General features: G+C 40.6%; 1 protein-coding gene across 7 annotated transcripts in view; it reads left to right on the top strand.

Moving 5' to 3' along the window:
• LRRTM3 (leucine rich repeat transmembrane neuronal 3) overlaps positions 1–16,113 on the top strand; it is a 120,886-nt gene that overhangs the window by 81,650 nt on the left and 23,123 nt on the right. The window contains exon 4 of one of the 7 annotated variants that reach the window (XR_016314367.1): positions 366–3,373. The exons of 5 other annotated variants lie outside the window; for them this stretch is intronic. The gene's annotated coding sequence lies outside the window, so the exon portion shown is untranslated. Of the gene's footprint in view, positions 1–365; positions 3,918–16,113 lie in introns of those variants that run through there. One more of the 7 variants, XM_089687776.1, reaches the window with a different exon arrangement.

The following is a 16,113-nucleotide window of genomic DNA, read 5'->3' as shown; positions in this document are numbered from 1 at the left end:
AGGCACTCTACACATGCTCAGTATATTTTGTTTTGCTGAAGAGATTTTGTTTCCTGGGAGAGTGGATGTTATCAGCATAGGGTCAATCAGTGCTGTCCAGACAGAACATCAGGGGTTATGCTGCCTCATAGGACAATCAGGGGAGAATGAAAGCTCCTCCTATAAGCTTTAACCAGTGCTTAGCTGGACACCAATAGACATCACAAGACTGTTCTAAATGTTGATGAGAAAAGATATTTAGCAGTTTATATTTACTAAAATAATTGCACTTCCATGTTGTGTGTACTGTGGGAGACCAGCTATAGTGAATGCAGGGTCCTGACTTTAGTAACACTTTAAGTATATTTTTTTACTTTTCTCGACAGGTGTTTTCTCTGCAGGTGGAAACAACACAGCATGCCTCTGAATGGAGAAAATTTGAGTCCAGGGGCTCACATCTGTCCCTAACCACAGCTAATGGATCCATGAGTGTTTATATGCGAACAACTATGGACAGTGTCAGCCTGTCATTGATTTGTATAGTCTTTCTGTCCCCAGCTGATTAGAAATCCTATGCTGTTCCCACTAGAGAAATACTCTGGGTGGTGTATGGCCCTAATTTGCTGTGTGCATGAGCCCTTAAAGTGAAGCTATACTTTACCCATTCCAGGGAAATAAAATTCTTTTTACAGGAGGGACCTCTTGACACAGTCTTGTAGAGAAGAAGAAGTCTGACTAGTTGCCCCATTCTTGCGATTATTGAGTATTCCTAATGGTGGCCATACATGCTTTGATTTTTTTATCTAATCAATGTGAAACTCAATCAAAATGATCCAATCCACAAACAATCAAATAGCCATAAACTCCCTCATGATTGTATTCAATTGAGGCAATCAGCCAGGATGGAATATTATCTATCTTTTTCCATCAATCAGCAGCACTGATATACCTTGTTCAGGAATACAATCAGTTTTTTAGCAATCACATTATGAGAATACATGGTGGAAACAGAGCTGCAATCGATAACTTACAATTGTAAGTTACAATGGTATCTTACCTATTGATCAAATTTACTTCCCTGTGTATGGCATATAGATTGAATGGGTAGTTGACTATAGATTGATTATTCCCATCAGAAGAGATTATTAGGAAAAGAATTGATCATTTATGGAAGTATATATGGCCAACGTAAGGCAGTCTAGCAGTGCATCAAGATAGCGGGGGAAGGTGTGTACTGGTTATTATGGTCCCTTCCAGGGGCGGACTGACAACTCATGGGGCCCACGGGCAATAGGGGATCATGGGGCACCTGTGTCCTTACCCAAACTCAAAAAAGCCTATGAAAAAGGTACCAGAGGCATCTCAGGGGGCCCCCTACTGACCCTGAGCCCTCAGGCAGTGCCCGAGTTTCCTAATGGCCAGTCCGCCCCTGGTGCCTTCTGTAAATTTGTCAGCTACTGATGAAGTACAGGCTCACTTTAAGATTAGTTAGCAAACTTCCTAGATGCTTGCTAAAGAAGCCTCATCATTTTCTTTTTCAGAAAGTTGATTTGCAGTACTTTCACAGAGATATCACCGAGGATTGTTCAGTCTTTCAGCAGGCTCTTGACATGCCATTTTGCTATATGCAGAGGACATGAAGGAAGTCTTAGTTCTAAGGAGATTGTTGTTTGATCAGAGTTGGTAAAATTGGAAATCATGGTCACCAGAACATACTGTAAGTAGTGATGGTTTCCAAAACTCCTATCTACTCTAGAATAGGTAAGAGCTTTGAGGAATAAGTGTAATTCCTTTCTTTAGATTACAGTATTTGCCATCATCTATCAGATGTAAGGCATATAGTCCTCAGTTGTTGAAAGGTTCTGTATGATGGTGATCTAGCTCTACAGTAGTAGTCTCCAAACTGCAGCCCAGGGGCTGGATGCAGCACTTTGCTTACCTTTATCTGGTTCTTGGGGTACTATTCCTTCTGCTGACACCATTGATGGGCACAATTCCTCCCACCGACACCAATGTTGGGGCACTATTCCTCCCACTGACACCAAGGATTAGGCTCTATTCCTCCCACTGCCACCAACAATTAGGCACTATTCCTCCCACTGATAGCATCGATGGGTCAGTGTTCCACCCACTAACACCAACAATGGGGCACTGTTCTTTTTGCTGACACCAATGATGGGGCAGTATTCTCCCCCACCCACCCAATAACAAAGATGGGGAATTATTTACTTGCGCTGATGCCAGGACATTGTTTTTTACTTCTATTGGCCGCAGTCCAGCCCCCCCTAAAGTCTGAAGGATAGTAAATTGGCCCTTTTTTTAAAAAAAAGTTTGGAGACCACTGCTCTAGGGAAGAGTTGAGATGCTCAAAACACAAATTGAAATCTCCCATTGCCAATAAAATGTCTCAATGTGTATGTGACAGTTGCAAAAGACTTAGGGGATTAAATAAAAAAATGTCATTTTAGGTACATTTGCATGCCATTTATCTATCCACTGGCATTCACCCCTGGTAGACTTAGGAGTTATAAACATTTGTCGACACTGGGTTCAGTAAGCGAATGCTTGCCAATTTTCGATAAGGATAAAATCACCTGCGCTTTTGGCAAATGTTCAGCAAATATGGACATAAGAAGACAGAGAACTAGACATAAAATTTAAAAATGGTGAATTACTGATAAAAACATCCCAAAGCCTCACCCTGTCACATTATGTTGATTCTGGTGTTTTGTGAAGCATTGGAAATTTCAGTGCTATTGATGGCTGTGAGTGAAGTCATATCATGGACTATAAATTCATCATAGACGAAAAAATGCAGGTGTAGATTGGGGGCAAACATGCTTTATAAATGCAGAAAATCTTTAGATGGCATTCAACAATTAAAAAAAGACAAAATTATTGGCAAACAAATTATTTGCCAATTTATAAATAAACCCCATAGTTTGAGATCAGTATCTTAAAGCACTAAAACCGAGGATATACGGACAACTAGCAATCTCGGGTGGTCAAAGCACTTGTTCCTGCTCCCTTGTTGTTTTTAGACATTTTTTATCTTATTTGAACACCTTCTGTGATGATGTTTCTGCTATAACAAGCATTAAATGTACATTATGCCATTATTTTTTTTTTGCATTACATGCCTATAATTGGTACGTAGCCAATCTCAAAAGTTGTGAAGGTATTAATGATTTTAAAGTTTATGATGACATGCCAGTTCAAAGCTCCTGTGTTTCTAATAATGGTCTTATACGCCAACCCAGTTCTGTATGCACCTTTGCTACCTGCAGTGAATCTGGAACATAAGAAATGTATTTTTGTGTGTAGGAATTCTGTTAATTTATTTAAAGAGAGACGAATACAAGCTGCTCATTAAATTTCTAAACTAGCAAAAGCACTTGCATGCCCAATGTTGTTGATTTCTAAAATTTGGCTTTCATTATAGAAACTCCATTGAATTCAACAAAACATGTCTACTTTTTTTTCTAAAGATTTGTTTATTGTAAAAGGATATTTGCTGATTTGGGTAGATAACACAGAAACATATCGCCGCACAAATGTCTGTATTACGTCTGTGTACTATTGAACTGCTACACAGGTTAAAGTGCTGGCTCGCCCAAAGCTAAGGTTCAATTTATAGGCAAATTCTAATGTGCTGAATAACCCTCTGGATTTGATCTGTTAGTGACACTATCCGTAAGAGATCCTGCAGGAGTTTCTTGTTCTCACACATCCTGTTGTGCCCTCTGCAGTGTAACAATTTGAGTTGATATGTGTTTTCTAAGAGTTTGCATTATGGTGCATTTGTCACTCTTTATCACCATTTGGCTGCTTTGTGAAATGTATCCTATTTGCTGCAGGGAAATGTATGCTTTAATCTGTACACATTAAGGCAAATTACATTTTTTACAATCTTGTCTTAAATAAAGGAATGGCCATTTTGGAGCAGTGTCATTTTAGAGCCACAACTGCGATCTTTGGGCACTGACAGCTCAAGTATCTAATACGCTGCAAAAGGGATTATAATACATGTAAAGCTAAAGGGTTTTTTCTTTTAATTTTAGAGAGATGGGGTAATGGTTAAGACAAATCTCAGTTTTGTTTTCTCTAAACACACAACAGGAAGTAAGAATACATTTTTCCAGAATGAGGATGAACTACATCTCTGGCAGTTGTCAACAGTACATATTTCTCCAATGCCAGGTTTCCTCTCTCTTTCTGTCCTTTTGACAACTGTAGAATTTTGGATTTCCAAGCATGTTCTTTCCTATTGATAATGGTCACCTGGACAGACAGAGAGGGTAAATCTCTCTATTAGGAACACTGACAGCAATGAAGACCAGGCAGAGGTTCAATGTGCCCTTAACTCCGCCATACGTGGAACAAAGTTTGGCTGGCTCACCGGGGACTGGCTGAGGTGTGATCTATGTATGGGCAGGCTTATTGTACCCAAGTCAATTCATTGATCGACTTGGATACAACCAGCCTGTCAAAGTATTTGACACTTGATTACTGCCAGCGGCTATATCCGCTAGCAGCAACCATTGAGTTCTGGCCGCTGTGTTGATGTGGAAATCGAGCGTTTTTATTTCCTTCCACCAGAGGTGGAAGGAAAGAAACTCATGTAATATATGGGCTGCTTTACTCTATCCAAAACTAAAAACAAATGTTCTGGCTTTACATGCACTTAAAATTGGTCTTAATTTGGCATTAGACTAGTAGAAAAAAACACAACATTCATATGAAAATTATGCTCAGTACATTTGATGACTTGACGAATATCATTTAAAAGTTTTTTTTTGCTGTTAACATTTAATTTTAGAATGAATAGACATTCCTAAATAAAATGAAACTAAAAAAAAAACGTACCCCGAAACCTACCTTTAATTTGTCTCCACTAATGTTTAGAAAATCAAACAAAGATTCTGGAAACAAACATTTGCAAATGGAAGTTTACTAATGTATGCCTAGCTTTATAGGATTTAATTATGGTAAAAGTCAGAGAATGGGGGTTCAGTTTAACTGATAAGGTTAGGATTTAGGGGGTTGTTAGGTGTTGGTGGGTTGAGTATTAAGAGCTCATTTTAGGGGAAGGTCAATTGTTTGGGTCAACTTGCATGTTAAGTGTTGGGGAGAAGTAAAGTATTAAGGGTTTGATTTAAGAGGTAGGTTAAATGTTAAATATTTTTATAGCGCTAAGGATAAATATTAATGTGCAGTTCATTGTCAGGGGTAGCATAAGTTTGGGGACACGTTTTATTTTTATTCTATTTTGGCAGCAAATGCCCCATGCTGAATCTGCCTGGTTGAGCTTCTGGCACCAAATGTTAGTATATAACATTTTGTATTGTCTTTGTTGTTAAGCAACCAAATACTGAAGGAAGGCAATTTATTGTAAGCTCCAAAAGCTGTGTCTGGAATTATGTGGAAGGTTTACATTTTTGTTACCAAGTGGCGCTTGGCTAAATCTACAAATAATTTAGAAAAACAACTTTTAGGCTGCATGCACATCTGTAGTACTCATGCATAAACAATAGGTGCAGCACTGAGAAAAATTCATATATAAAAAATGTATATAAAAGTGTACAAATGATAATATGAAATTATTAAACACAAATGATAACATGGAAGTGACTCGCTATAATGAGCGCAGATAAATATGTGCAACTGTGAAAGTCAATAAACAAACAAAAAGAAAAAAGTGTTCATATAATGGTAAAGGGCTGACAAACCCCGGTCAGAAAATTGTGCCGCATACAGATCCTGTTGCACAGGTGGTATCAAAGAATTTCATGTGACTTTAATCCGTTCAGAGAACATGATAAAAATGGCCTACAGGAAGTGATGCAAGCAGAAAGAGTGTTTTAAACCTCAAACAGAAACATAACATTTCAAACCTTTTGCAGACGAGGACTCTACCTGGAGAACAGTTGCAGAGCAGTCTCAAATCCAGAGGAGGGAGTCTCTTCCTATGCAGCTTGTCTGGCCCACCTAAAGGGGGCTTCCTACAGACCTTACGGTCATTATATGATTCAACACATTGCGCTTTTACTATGCGCATCTGGTGAGTGCGCATTTTTATTATATTCCCTGCACGGATTAAAGTCACATGGATTAAAGTCACATGAAATTCTTTGATACCACCTGTGCAACAGGATCTGTATGCGGCAACATTTTCTGACCAGTGTTTGTCAGACCTTCACCATTATATGAACACTTTTTTCTTTTTGTTTGTTTTTTGACTGACACAGTTGCACGTATGTATCTGCGCTCATTGTAGCGAGTCACTTCCATGTTATCATTTGTGTTAAATAATTTCATATTATCATTTGTACACTTTTATATACATTTTTTATATATTAATTTTTCCCAGCGCTGCACCTATTGTTTATGCATGTTTATATAAGGTTTTTGGGTTCCTTCTCAGTGCGTATGCTGCTGACCTCATCAAAATCTTGAGTGCTCGCTGATGTCTCATTACATCTGTAGTACTGGCACATTTCAGATGCAACATTTGGCAAGAGGGGGATGGAAGCCTTAGCTCAGTGGTACACTAGGACCGGGACAGGGATAAAAATTAGTTCTAACCATTCCCCACTCTACCAAAAACAGAAACAAGTTGGGCTTTAATAATTTTCTATTGCTACAGCACCATTTAGGTATTATTCTTCCATAGGCATATATAATGATCATGTAACTTGTTAAAAGCTCTAAATCTTTGGCAATTTATTTGAAACCAGGGGCGGACTGACAACTCATGGGGCCCCCGGGCAATAGGGGATCATGGGGTCCCTGTGTCCTTGCCCAAACTCAAAAAATCCTATGAAAAAGGTTCCAGGGGCATCTTATGGGGCCCACTACTGACCCTGGGCCCTCCAAATGGTCAGTCCGCCCCTGTCTGAAACTAATACATGCAATCTATTGAGGATGGCCAATTCCAGTGTTTTATTTTTTTTTAACTCTTACAGTTTTTTCTGTGTGCTTGATATTTTGGGGGAAAGCCTGAGAAAACCCAAATTAGTACCGATAAGTGTGTGTTGGGGGAGGGGGGGTTGCAGAGGAGGAGCATTTGCAGCACAAATCACCTTTACATACAGTGTAGAAGCTTGCCAAAATACATTTATGACTAGTGCTTTTCAACCCTTTGGCTTCCATAATATTTTATACTGTATATTGCTATTGTCTCCTTGAGAAAACATGATGTGTGTGATACATCAATGGAAGTCAAGCAGTTAAAGGAGAAGTACAGCCAAAGCTTTTCACTCAAACGTCACTCAGCCAGTCCAAGCTGGGGATATATCCGGACTTTAAAGTTGGGATCCACCCCAACCTCTGGATCTGCACTTGGCTCAGCATGTCAGTGATCTGCTGAGAGCCTCCCTCTCTCTCCACAGCCAAGTGCTCCAATGAGTGTGGGGGGGAGGCAGTGCAGATAGCGGTGACTGACAGTCATCGCTCTCTGCTCACAGCGGCATGAGAACAATCAACAGTCATGTGATCGCTGAGTTCTCACACTTATGGCCGGCAGGGGACAGATGCAGCATCGGACGTATGCTGTATCCACCTACGTAAGTATAATTTGGGGGGGGGGGACCCATACTCCTCTTTTAATGATGTTGTCTGTTTTCAGTTAGAAAGCGGGAAAACATCTACATTTACCCCTTTTGCTAGAATGTATTACCCATGGAACTGCATGATTCTTTTTCAGCATCACATTTCAGTGAAGTTTCTAAAGTCTTACAGCATATGTGCATCTCAGCCCTTCTCCAGTTGTTTTGCTAAATTCTAGAAACTCTGCCAATCAGATGCCAAGGCTACTAAACAGTTTCTTCACATCTACAGCATGGTGCAAATACCCCACACTGCAACTACACAGAAACTACACAAGAATAAAGCTTGTGCTTTTATCATACCAGGGAGACTTGGACCACCTCATAATAGTTTCTTGAATGGATTCTGATCTGGAAACCCAGTGTCCAAGAGAAATAAAGGAAACCATCTGTTTATTCAATGTAGGTATCTGCCTACTTTTAAAGTACTAGTTTTGGGTGTATACTATTCCTTTTAACCATATAAATTTCACATACACATTTCAGAGCTTTTAAAATGTTTAAAATGTATATGGTCAATTTAAAAGATTTATTGGAATAGTGAGATTATCACTTGGTACTAGATGCTAGTTGACAAATAAGATCATTCCTGTAAAAGCATCATATAATGCTTTTACAGGAATGATCGTATTTGTCTACTAGCATCTAGTACCAAGTGATAATCTCACTATTCCAATAAATCTTTTAAATTGACCATATACATTTTAAACATATGCTGCGGTGATAGGATATATTCTGAGTTAGTCATTTTTTTCCACAAAATCTGCCTACATCTAATATGTGAAAAAGGTACACTTTAATTATAATTCATCCCCAAATGCTTCTGCTGCTCTTTGGTCTTTCTGAGGTATGCTGGTTTATTAACAGCAATGAGCCATTAATTGTGTGCTCTGTACAGATGATTTCCCAAGTAAGTTTATTAAGTGTAAATGCGGAGGTAATGGAAGTTAGAAGCTCCCAATATACAAGCTCTGCTGTCATCTTGTGACAAGAAATCTATATATACATATAATATAGCTTGTCATTCTCTGAAGACAAAGATCATGAGTCAGAGCAGGACAGCGAGTGCATCTCTGGAATATATATGGTTCCTCACAGACTTCATTTACTGAATGTATGCTGCACAATCACACACTGTACATAAAGAGAACCTCGGTAAAAACATAAAATTCTACACATAAATAATTCAATGTATAACAAATGTATTCTTATTTTTGTGGGGGGTTTTTTTTATGCTTTTATTATTATTTTTTTTACACATAGTGCAAATTTACTCAGATTTGTGTGTAGGCCTGTGAAATTATATGTGAGATAGTGTTAAACAATGCTACATGCAAACAATACCGATTTTTACTGTGCATTCTTTTTCCAGAATAATTGTCTATGGAAACAGCTATGATTGCTTACAAGGGTATTAACCTGCCTAAAATAGTTAAAGCTGAACACAAGGACACAAGGCAAATAGCTAAATTCACAGATAAAATATACTGTGTATATACAGTATGTGTATATATATATATATATACATACATACAGTATCTACTTGCCTACCAAGCCAATTGTGACACTTATATATACATGTAAAAATCTACACTTTTTTGCTAGAAAATTACTTATAACCCCCAAACATTATATATTTTTAGCAGAGGCCCTAGAGAATAAAATGATGGGGTTTTTTGTAAAAAATACACTTCAGTGAATTTTATTGCACACAAACACCATATACTGTAATACCCAAAAAAATAGATACCTAACATGTCTCGCTTTAAAATTACGTATGGAACGGCACCAAACTATGGTACTTAAAAATCTTCATTAGTGACGCTTTAAACCCCTTAAAGGTTACCAGTTTAGAATTACACAGCTCTTGTTCTAGAATTATTGTTCTCACTCTGATATTCGCAATGATAACTCACAAATGTGGTGCAATCATCATGTGCGTGAGGGAACTATGTAAGCATTCGCATTTGCACGTAAGCATGGGGGTGCTGAATTTTTTAAATTTATTTTATTTTAAACTTTTTTTTACACTTTCTCTTTTTCTCCTTTAATTTTTTTGTTTGATTAACTTTATTGGTATCACAAGGGATGAACAACGTCCCTTGTGAAAGCATAGGCCATGACATGTCCTTTTTATGGAGTGATCTGATGTCTATTAGACCCCAAAACTCTCCTCTGGTCGCCAATGCATCGAATCAGACATTAGTCTGATCAGCTGCTTTCGGCCAGGTAAACAAAGAGCGGAAATTAGAAGAGAGCCCTCTCTCCCTGTGTAGTGCAACTATTGCCGCCAGTCTCAGCAGTCACTGACTCCCTGATCTGACGGGGGAGCCCAGGAAAGGTCTGCATCCCCGTGGGAAAAATCGGGCGCTGAAAGCTGCCCACACCGCCTCCTCCAGTCCCTCAGCCCTCGGTGCTGGACCGCCGCTTCTTTACTAGGCCCGCATCCCCAGACTTGAGTAGTGAACAGGTCCTGTATTCATGTCCTAGTGTTTTGTGTGTCCTATGGATCAATAAATATACATTATATTCATCAATCCTCTGATGTGCAGCTGACCCTTCTTCCTGTTGCATCATGTGTGGTGGCAAGCCAGAGCCTGCACCTGTCGTGGATTGATCTGAATTGTTTGCCTGAGTGGTATACCTCTGTTCTTTGGATTCAGCCCCAGGGAGCCCTCCAGAAGACCTGCTGAATTGGATGGGATGGACACGGACTACCCTGCAGCTTCACAGCCCGCGTCAGCGACCCCAGCTCTGACGGTGGACACCTTAGAAGACAAACTGCAAGTATTGCTGCATAATATTACTGCCACTATCTCTGCTAAAGTTGGGAAATTGGACCAAGAGCTTAGGGGGGAGATAATTCAGATAGGAGACCGCACAGACCACCTTGTGACCAAATTTGATTAACTGGTACAACATGTCCATGTTCTGGAGGAGGATAACGCCAACCTGAAACACTCTGTGTCCCAATAACAGCTTCAACAGGAGGATTTGGAAAATAGGGAGCGCCACCAGAGCATTCGTAATCGCGGCAAAGCTGAATCGGTCTCTGATTCTCATTTCCAACGCCACCTGTTGTCCCTATTCACCACTCTAGCTCCTAAGGTCCCAGAGGTTGATTGCTGGTTGGATCGGACCTAAAGGGTCGCTATCTCTGAAACCCTCCGAGGGCACCAGGCCTAGGGACGTTATTGTACATTTTCATTACTTTGACTGTAAAGAAGCCCTGCTCTCCTCTACTTGTAATAAGTCCTTTTTGGAATTCAAGGTAGACAGACTCCAATTTTTCAGTGACTTATCTCCCATCACCCTGGCCAAAAGACATTTCCTGAAGCCGGTTCCCCTTTATGCTTGTGGTCTTCAAGGATACCGCCCAAGTCACTCTCCGTCACCTGCATGAAGCGGACTCTTTTTTCAAATAGCTGGGGCTCCCTCCCCTGCCGGACCTCCGCTACCTCCAACCCCATCTGGATCCTCCACCACCCTGCGTAAGATCTGGGCACCAGCTAAACCTGTAAGGAAGCGTTTCCCTCGCACTCCTCAATGTCCAAGACTTCCTGGTTTGATGAGCTCTGCCACCTGATGGTTTTGTTTAGAGAGTCTCCTGTTCTGTTACTTAGGCTCCCTTTTTCCCATGTGTGCATTACCTATGTTTGTAGCAGTATGTCTTGACCATAACCGATTGGCATTTTACTGAGGTAGGCATTTGCCATGATGGGCCAGTTGCCATGTCGCCTCCTGGAACGTCAGGCCTTCGGCCTCGATGACTCGGGATACCTCCCCTTCCCCGAGTGTATATCCTTGTTGATTTCTTTGTTTCTAGCCGTGATCCTTACGGCCTCTGTTTTGAATGATGCATTAGGCTTCTTGCCTTGTTCATTGCTTGGTTCTCTATTCCTGTTGTTTTCTGTTTTGCCTCATCGATGATAATTGCATACTTCGGTTACACAGCTGATATGCCTAATGTTGTTTTATGATGACTTTAAGGCTATTGTCATATAATGTCAAAGATCTTAACTCTATTCAAAAATGGTGGATGGCTCTGAATGAGTTCAGATCCTCAGAATCAGATATTATATTTGTTCAGGAAACTCATTTCAAACAGGATGGCTCTTTCCTCTAGGAATTTCCCACAGTCCTATTCAGCTTTTGACCCCTCCGGGAAAGCCAGAGTGGCTATATTGATTCAGAAAAACTGCTCCCTGTGGATCTCCTCCTCCAGGGTTGGTTCTTGGAATGTATGTACGAAGGTTCCCCACTTGTCCTTTTGAACCTATATGCACCCAACTCTGGTCAGCTGGCATTTCTCTTTCAAACGTTAGATAAACTATGTTCGCTATCCACCCCACACATGATTGTCGGAGGTGACTTTAATTTGATTATGTCTCCCCACAAGGATAGGAAGGTTCTTTTTGCATCTGCTCTCTCGAAAAGACAATGCTCCTCTTCGAAAACTCTCCGTAAACTGATACGAGAGGATCACCTTTTTGACATTTTCCTGGTTTTGCATCCTCTCCATAGACAATTCACAATTTACTCTACTCCGCATCACGTGTTCTCACGCTTGCATAATATTTTTGCCACTTCCCCCACTTATGGTTTCTTCCAAGATCAACCTTCTAACTTGGTCAGATCATGCCTCTCTAACGCTTAATCTTCTTTTCCCTACCTCCCCCCCAAAGTCTGTCACTGGCGCCTCAATGTGAGTTTTCTGCATTCCGACCACCTTCGAGAGGAACTCTCTCAGGGGCTGGATGCATATTTCCAATGTAATGTTGGTTCAGTTGCCTCCTCCTTGACCCTATGGGAAGCTCATAAGGCTGTTTTTAGAGGCCTTTGTATCTCTATGGGTGCTCGTTTGAAGAAGGCTTCGGTAAGCCCCGGACAATCTCTTTTAAGACAACTCTCCATGGCTGAAATTCGGCTTCTAGACAAACCGTCTATCACTCGGCTTCGGAGAGTAACCCACCTACGCGACTGAATCAAAACCCTTGAACTCTGCAAAGCTGCACAGTCCCCTGTCTGGGCTAAACCAAAATTCTATGAATTCTCTAACAAACCACATTGCATGCTTGTAAATAGACTCAAATTGTAGACGCCCCCCTCGCTGCCGGGTCACCTACTCCACTCGGATGGCAGACCCACATATGACCCGCACGACATGGCTACTGTTTTTGGGGAATATTATGAAAAGCTCTATAGTTGCCTAGCCCCTTATGTCCTCCTCCCCTCCAGAAGGCAGCTTTTGATGCTTTCTTTGACCCCTTGCAACTTCCAGGTTTGTCTTCTTCTGATGTCTTGGCTTTAAATGCGGACATCTCCTCTGAGGAATTACTAGATGTTGTCAAACACCTCCCTACGCACAAATCTCCAGGACCAGATGGTCTTCCTTACTCAAACTATAAGACTTTTAGAGGCACCCTGGCCCCCCATCTTTTGTCCTTGTTCCAAGATCTTTTGAAAGGCTTGCCTCCTCATGATGATTTTACACATGCATACATTTTGGGGATTCCTAATCCAGACAAGGAGCACTCCCTCCCAGATAACTACCGCCCTACAGCTTTATTAAACTGACTACAAGATATTTACAAAAATATAGGCTAATAGGTTGGCCAGATGTGTATCCAAGCTTATACACCAAGACAAGATGGGTTTTGTACTGGCCAGACATGCCACGGATAACAGTAGGCGGACTATTGATTTGATCAATCTTGTTAATAAGTCCTCGACTCCTGCTCTCTTGTTGAGCTTGGACACTCAAAAAGCATTTGACTGACTTAGCTGGCCTTATATGTATCTGGTTCTGGAGAGATTTGGGTTTAGCGGCCCATTTATGGAAGCCCTGAAAGCTCTATATTTCACCCCCACTTCTCAGGTCAAATTGGCGTCATTCCTGTGCCCCTCCTTCCGGATGTCTAACAGTATGTTTGCTTTCCTCTCTGCTGTTTATCCTTTGTTTAGAACCCCTAGCCATCTCCATTTGATACAACCCGGATATACAGGGGATTCGTACTCATGACCGTGATTTTAAATTGTCTTTGTTCGCTGATGACATTTTGCTGACATTGACGGAACCCCATACTATGCACCATACTTTACAGCTCTTTGGTGCTTTGTCGGGATATAAAGTTAATGTGGTCAAAACTGAAGTACTACCACTCCATATCTCACCTACAGTCTTATCCTCCATTCAGTCAAACTATCCTTACAGGTGGTGTCCTCACTCCCTAAAATATTTGGGTACCAACCTCACTTCCTCCTATCACTCCATTTATGTAGCTAACTTCCCTCCTCTGTTCCATGCCATCTCCCAATCCTTAAAATTATAGGACTCTTTTCCCATTTCTTTCCTTGGACGGATCATCGTACTGAAAATTACTATATTACCCAAGCTTCTGTACCTGTTTGAGACACTTCCTGTCCCTATCCCCATGCCCAAATTGCATTCTCTTCAGAAGTCTTTTCTCTACTTCATCTGGCGCAATAAATCACATCGGATTGCTCGTACTGTCCTTCTTTCTCCTCAATCCAGTGGGGGTCTAGAGGCGCTAGACATTGTGTCATACTATTTAGCTACCCATGCCTCGTGGTCCTCCCAGCGGCCCCCTAATAAATGGACTGAGATTGAATCTCTACAACTCAGTCCGACGCATCCTTGTTCTCTCCTTTGGTCTACGACCAACATTGACTTCTCCTCTTACAAATGTTTCCTATTGGGACCCATGCAGTTCACGTTGTCTATATGGAGGAGATATAGGGTTAGATTCACTCTAGGCTCCAAGTGTTCTCCCTTGACCAATGTAATTTTTAATCCAAGCCCCCTGGATAGTCTGGCCATTTCTCGTGTGCGTACTTGGGCTGAGACTAACCTATTTCAATTGCGACATTTGGTCAATTCAGTGACTCGCAAGCTTATATCCTTCCCTGACATTCAAAAACCCACTTGTATGCCACCCCATCAGTATTTTGTTTATTTACAGATACATCTTTTTTTTTCCCTCCAAGGTCTCACCTCTGACTCTTGAGAAACCTACCCCTTTTGAGCATATCTGTATCCAAGGCCCATGCCAACTAGGCATAATATCTGCTATGTATAAATTGCTTTTAGATGCCTGCCCCCTTTCTATTGATACTCATCTTTATATGCGTAACTGGCCCCATTTCCTTCAATGCGGTATTGGTTTGGATCAATGGAACAGGATTTGGGAAGCCGCCTCCAGATCTTCTATGTGTGTAGTATATAAAGAAAATACTTATAAGATCCTGATGTTTTGGTATAGGACTCCTGAGGCTCTCCATGCTCATAACCCAAATGTTTCTTCTGTCTGCTGGCATTGTGGGAAGGAAACTGGCACTCTTTTCCACATTTTTTTGGATTGCCGGTCCATTGCGTCCTTCAGGAGAAAGGTCCTTACCCTATTGCGGCTACTTTTGCAGGCTCCTGTTCCTTTTGAGGCCATTTACTTTTTTCTGGGTCTACCTTTTTCGGGCCTCTCTAAATATGTACAGAAACTTTTCACCCACATTTTAACAGCAGCTAGGAGAATCATTCCCATGCATTGTCTTTCTTCTATACCCCCCTTGTTCCTGGAATTGATGAAGGTTGTAGCAGAGATTAGAAAGATGGAATACCTAACTGCTTTACATGCTGCTTCTATTTCTGCGTCTGAGGCAGTTTGGGACCCATGGGACACTTATAATGCTGACTTGTCTGCTCAGATTGTTTGTGATTGATTGCCATTCCACTGTTCTGTATTGACATTGTATGTACTTATGAACCCCTCATCGATGAGCTTGTTTTTCGGCTTTCTCTCCTTCTCTTCTTTTGTTTTATGTTTACCTATGCGACTTGTTTGTAGTAATATGTTTGAAAATCAATAAAAAGTTAATATAAAAAAAAAAAAAAGCCCACAGTCAGCTGTAAATTTTGATACCGGAACGATGCCTGGTGCAGGCATCTTCCCAGTATAACCACTTCCCTCCCAGGATGCCATATGACATCCACCTGATGGAAAGTGGATATATATATATATATATAAAAAACTGCTGATCTACTGGGATTTTCATGCACACCATCTCTATCCACTTGAAGACCAAGCATTTTCCATGACGTTTTGTTTACAATGTTTAAATCTTTATTTTTTGCTAAAAAATTATTTATAACCCCCAAACATTTTTTTCTAGCAAAGACCCTAGAGAATGAAATGGCGATTGTTGCAATTTTTTTTTTTCACATGGTATTTGCGCAGTGTTTTTACAAACTACGTTTTTTGGGAAAAAATACACTTTAGTAAATTAAAAAAAAAACAATATATACCCCAATTTTTTTGTGCAATATGAAATAGGATGTTATGGTGAGAAAATACATACCTAACATGTCACACTTTAAAATTGTGCACACTTGTGGAATGGTGACAAACTAGAGTACCTAAAAATCTCTATAGGTGACACTTTAAACATTTTTATAGGTTAACTGTTTAGAGTTCCAGAGAAGGTCTAGTGCTAGAATTATTGCTCTAAAAAT

The sequence above is a fragment of the Staurois parvus genome, unplaced genomic scaffold, assembly GCF_062004578.1.
Source record: "Staurois parvus isolate SC_StPar_1 unplaced genomic scaffold, SC_StPar_1.0 ptg000437l, whole genome shotgun sequence".
NCBI classification, from domain to species: domain Eukaryota; kingdom Metazoa; phylum Chordata; class Amphibia; order Anura; family Ranidae; genus Staurois; species Staurois parvus.
The sequence above is the reverse complement of the archived record's forward strand: the minus strand, read 5'-3'. Positions and strand labels throughout refer to the sequence as shown.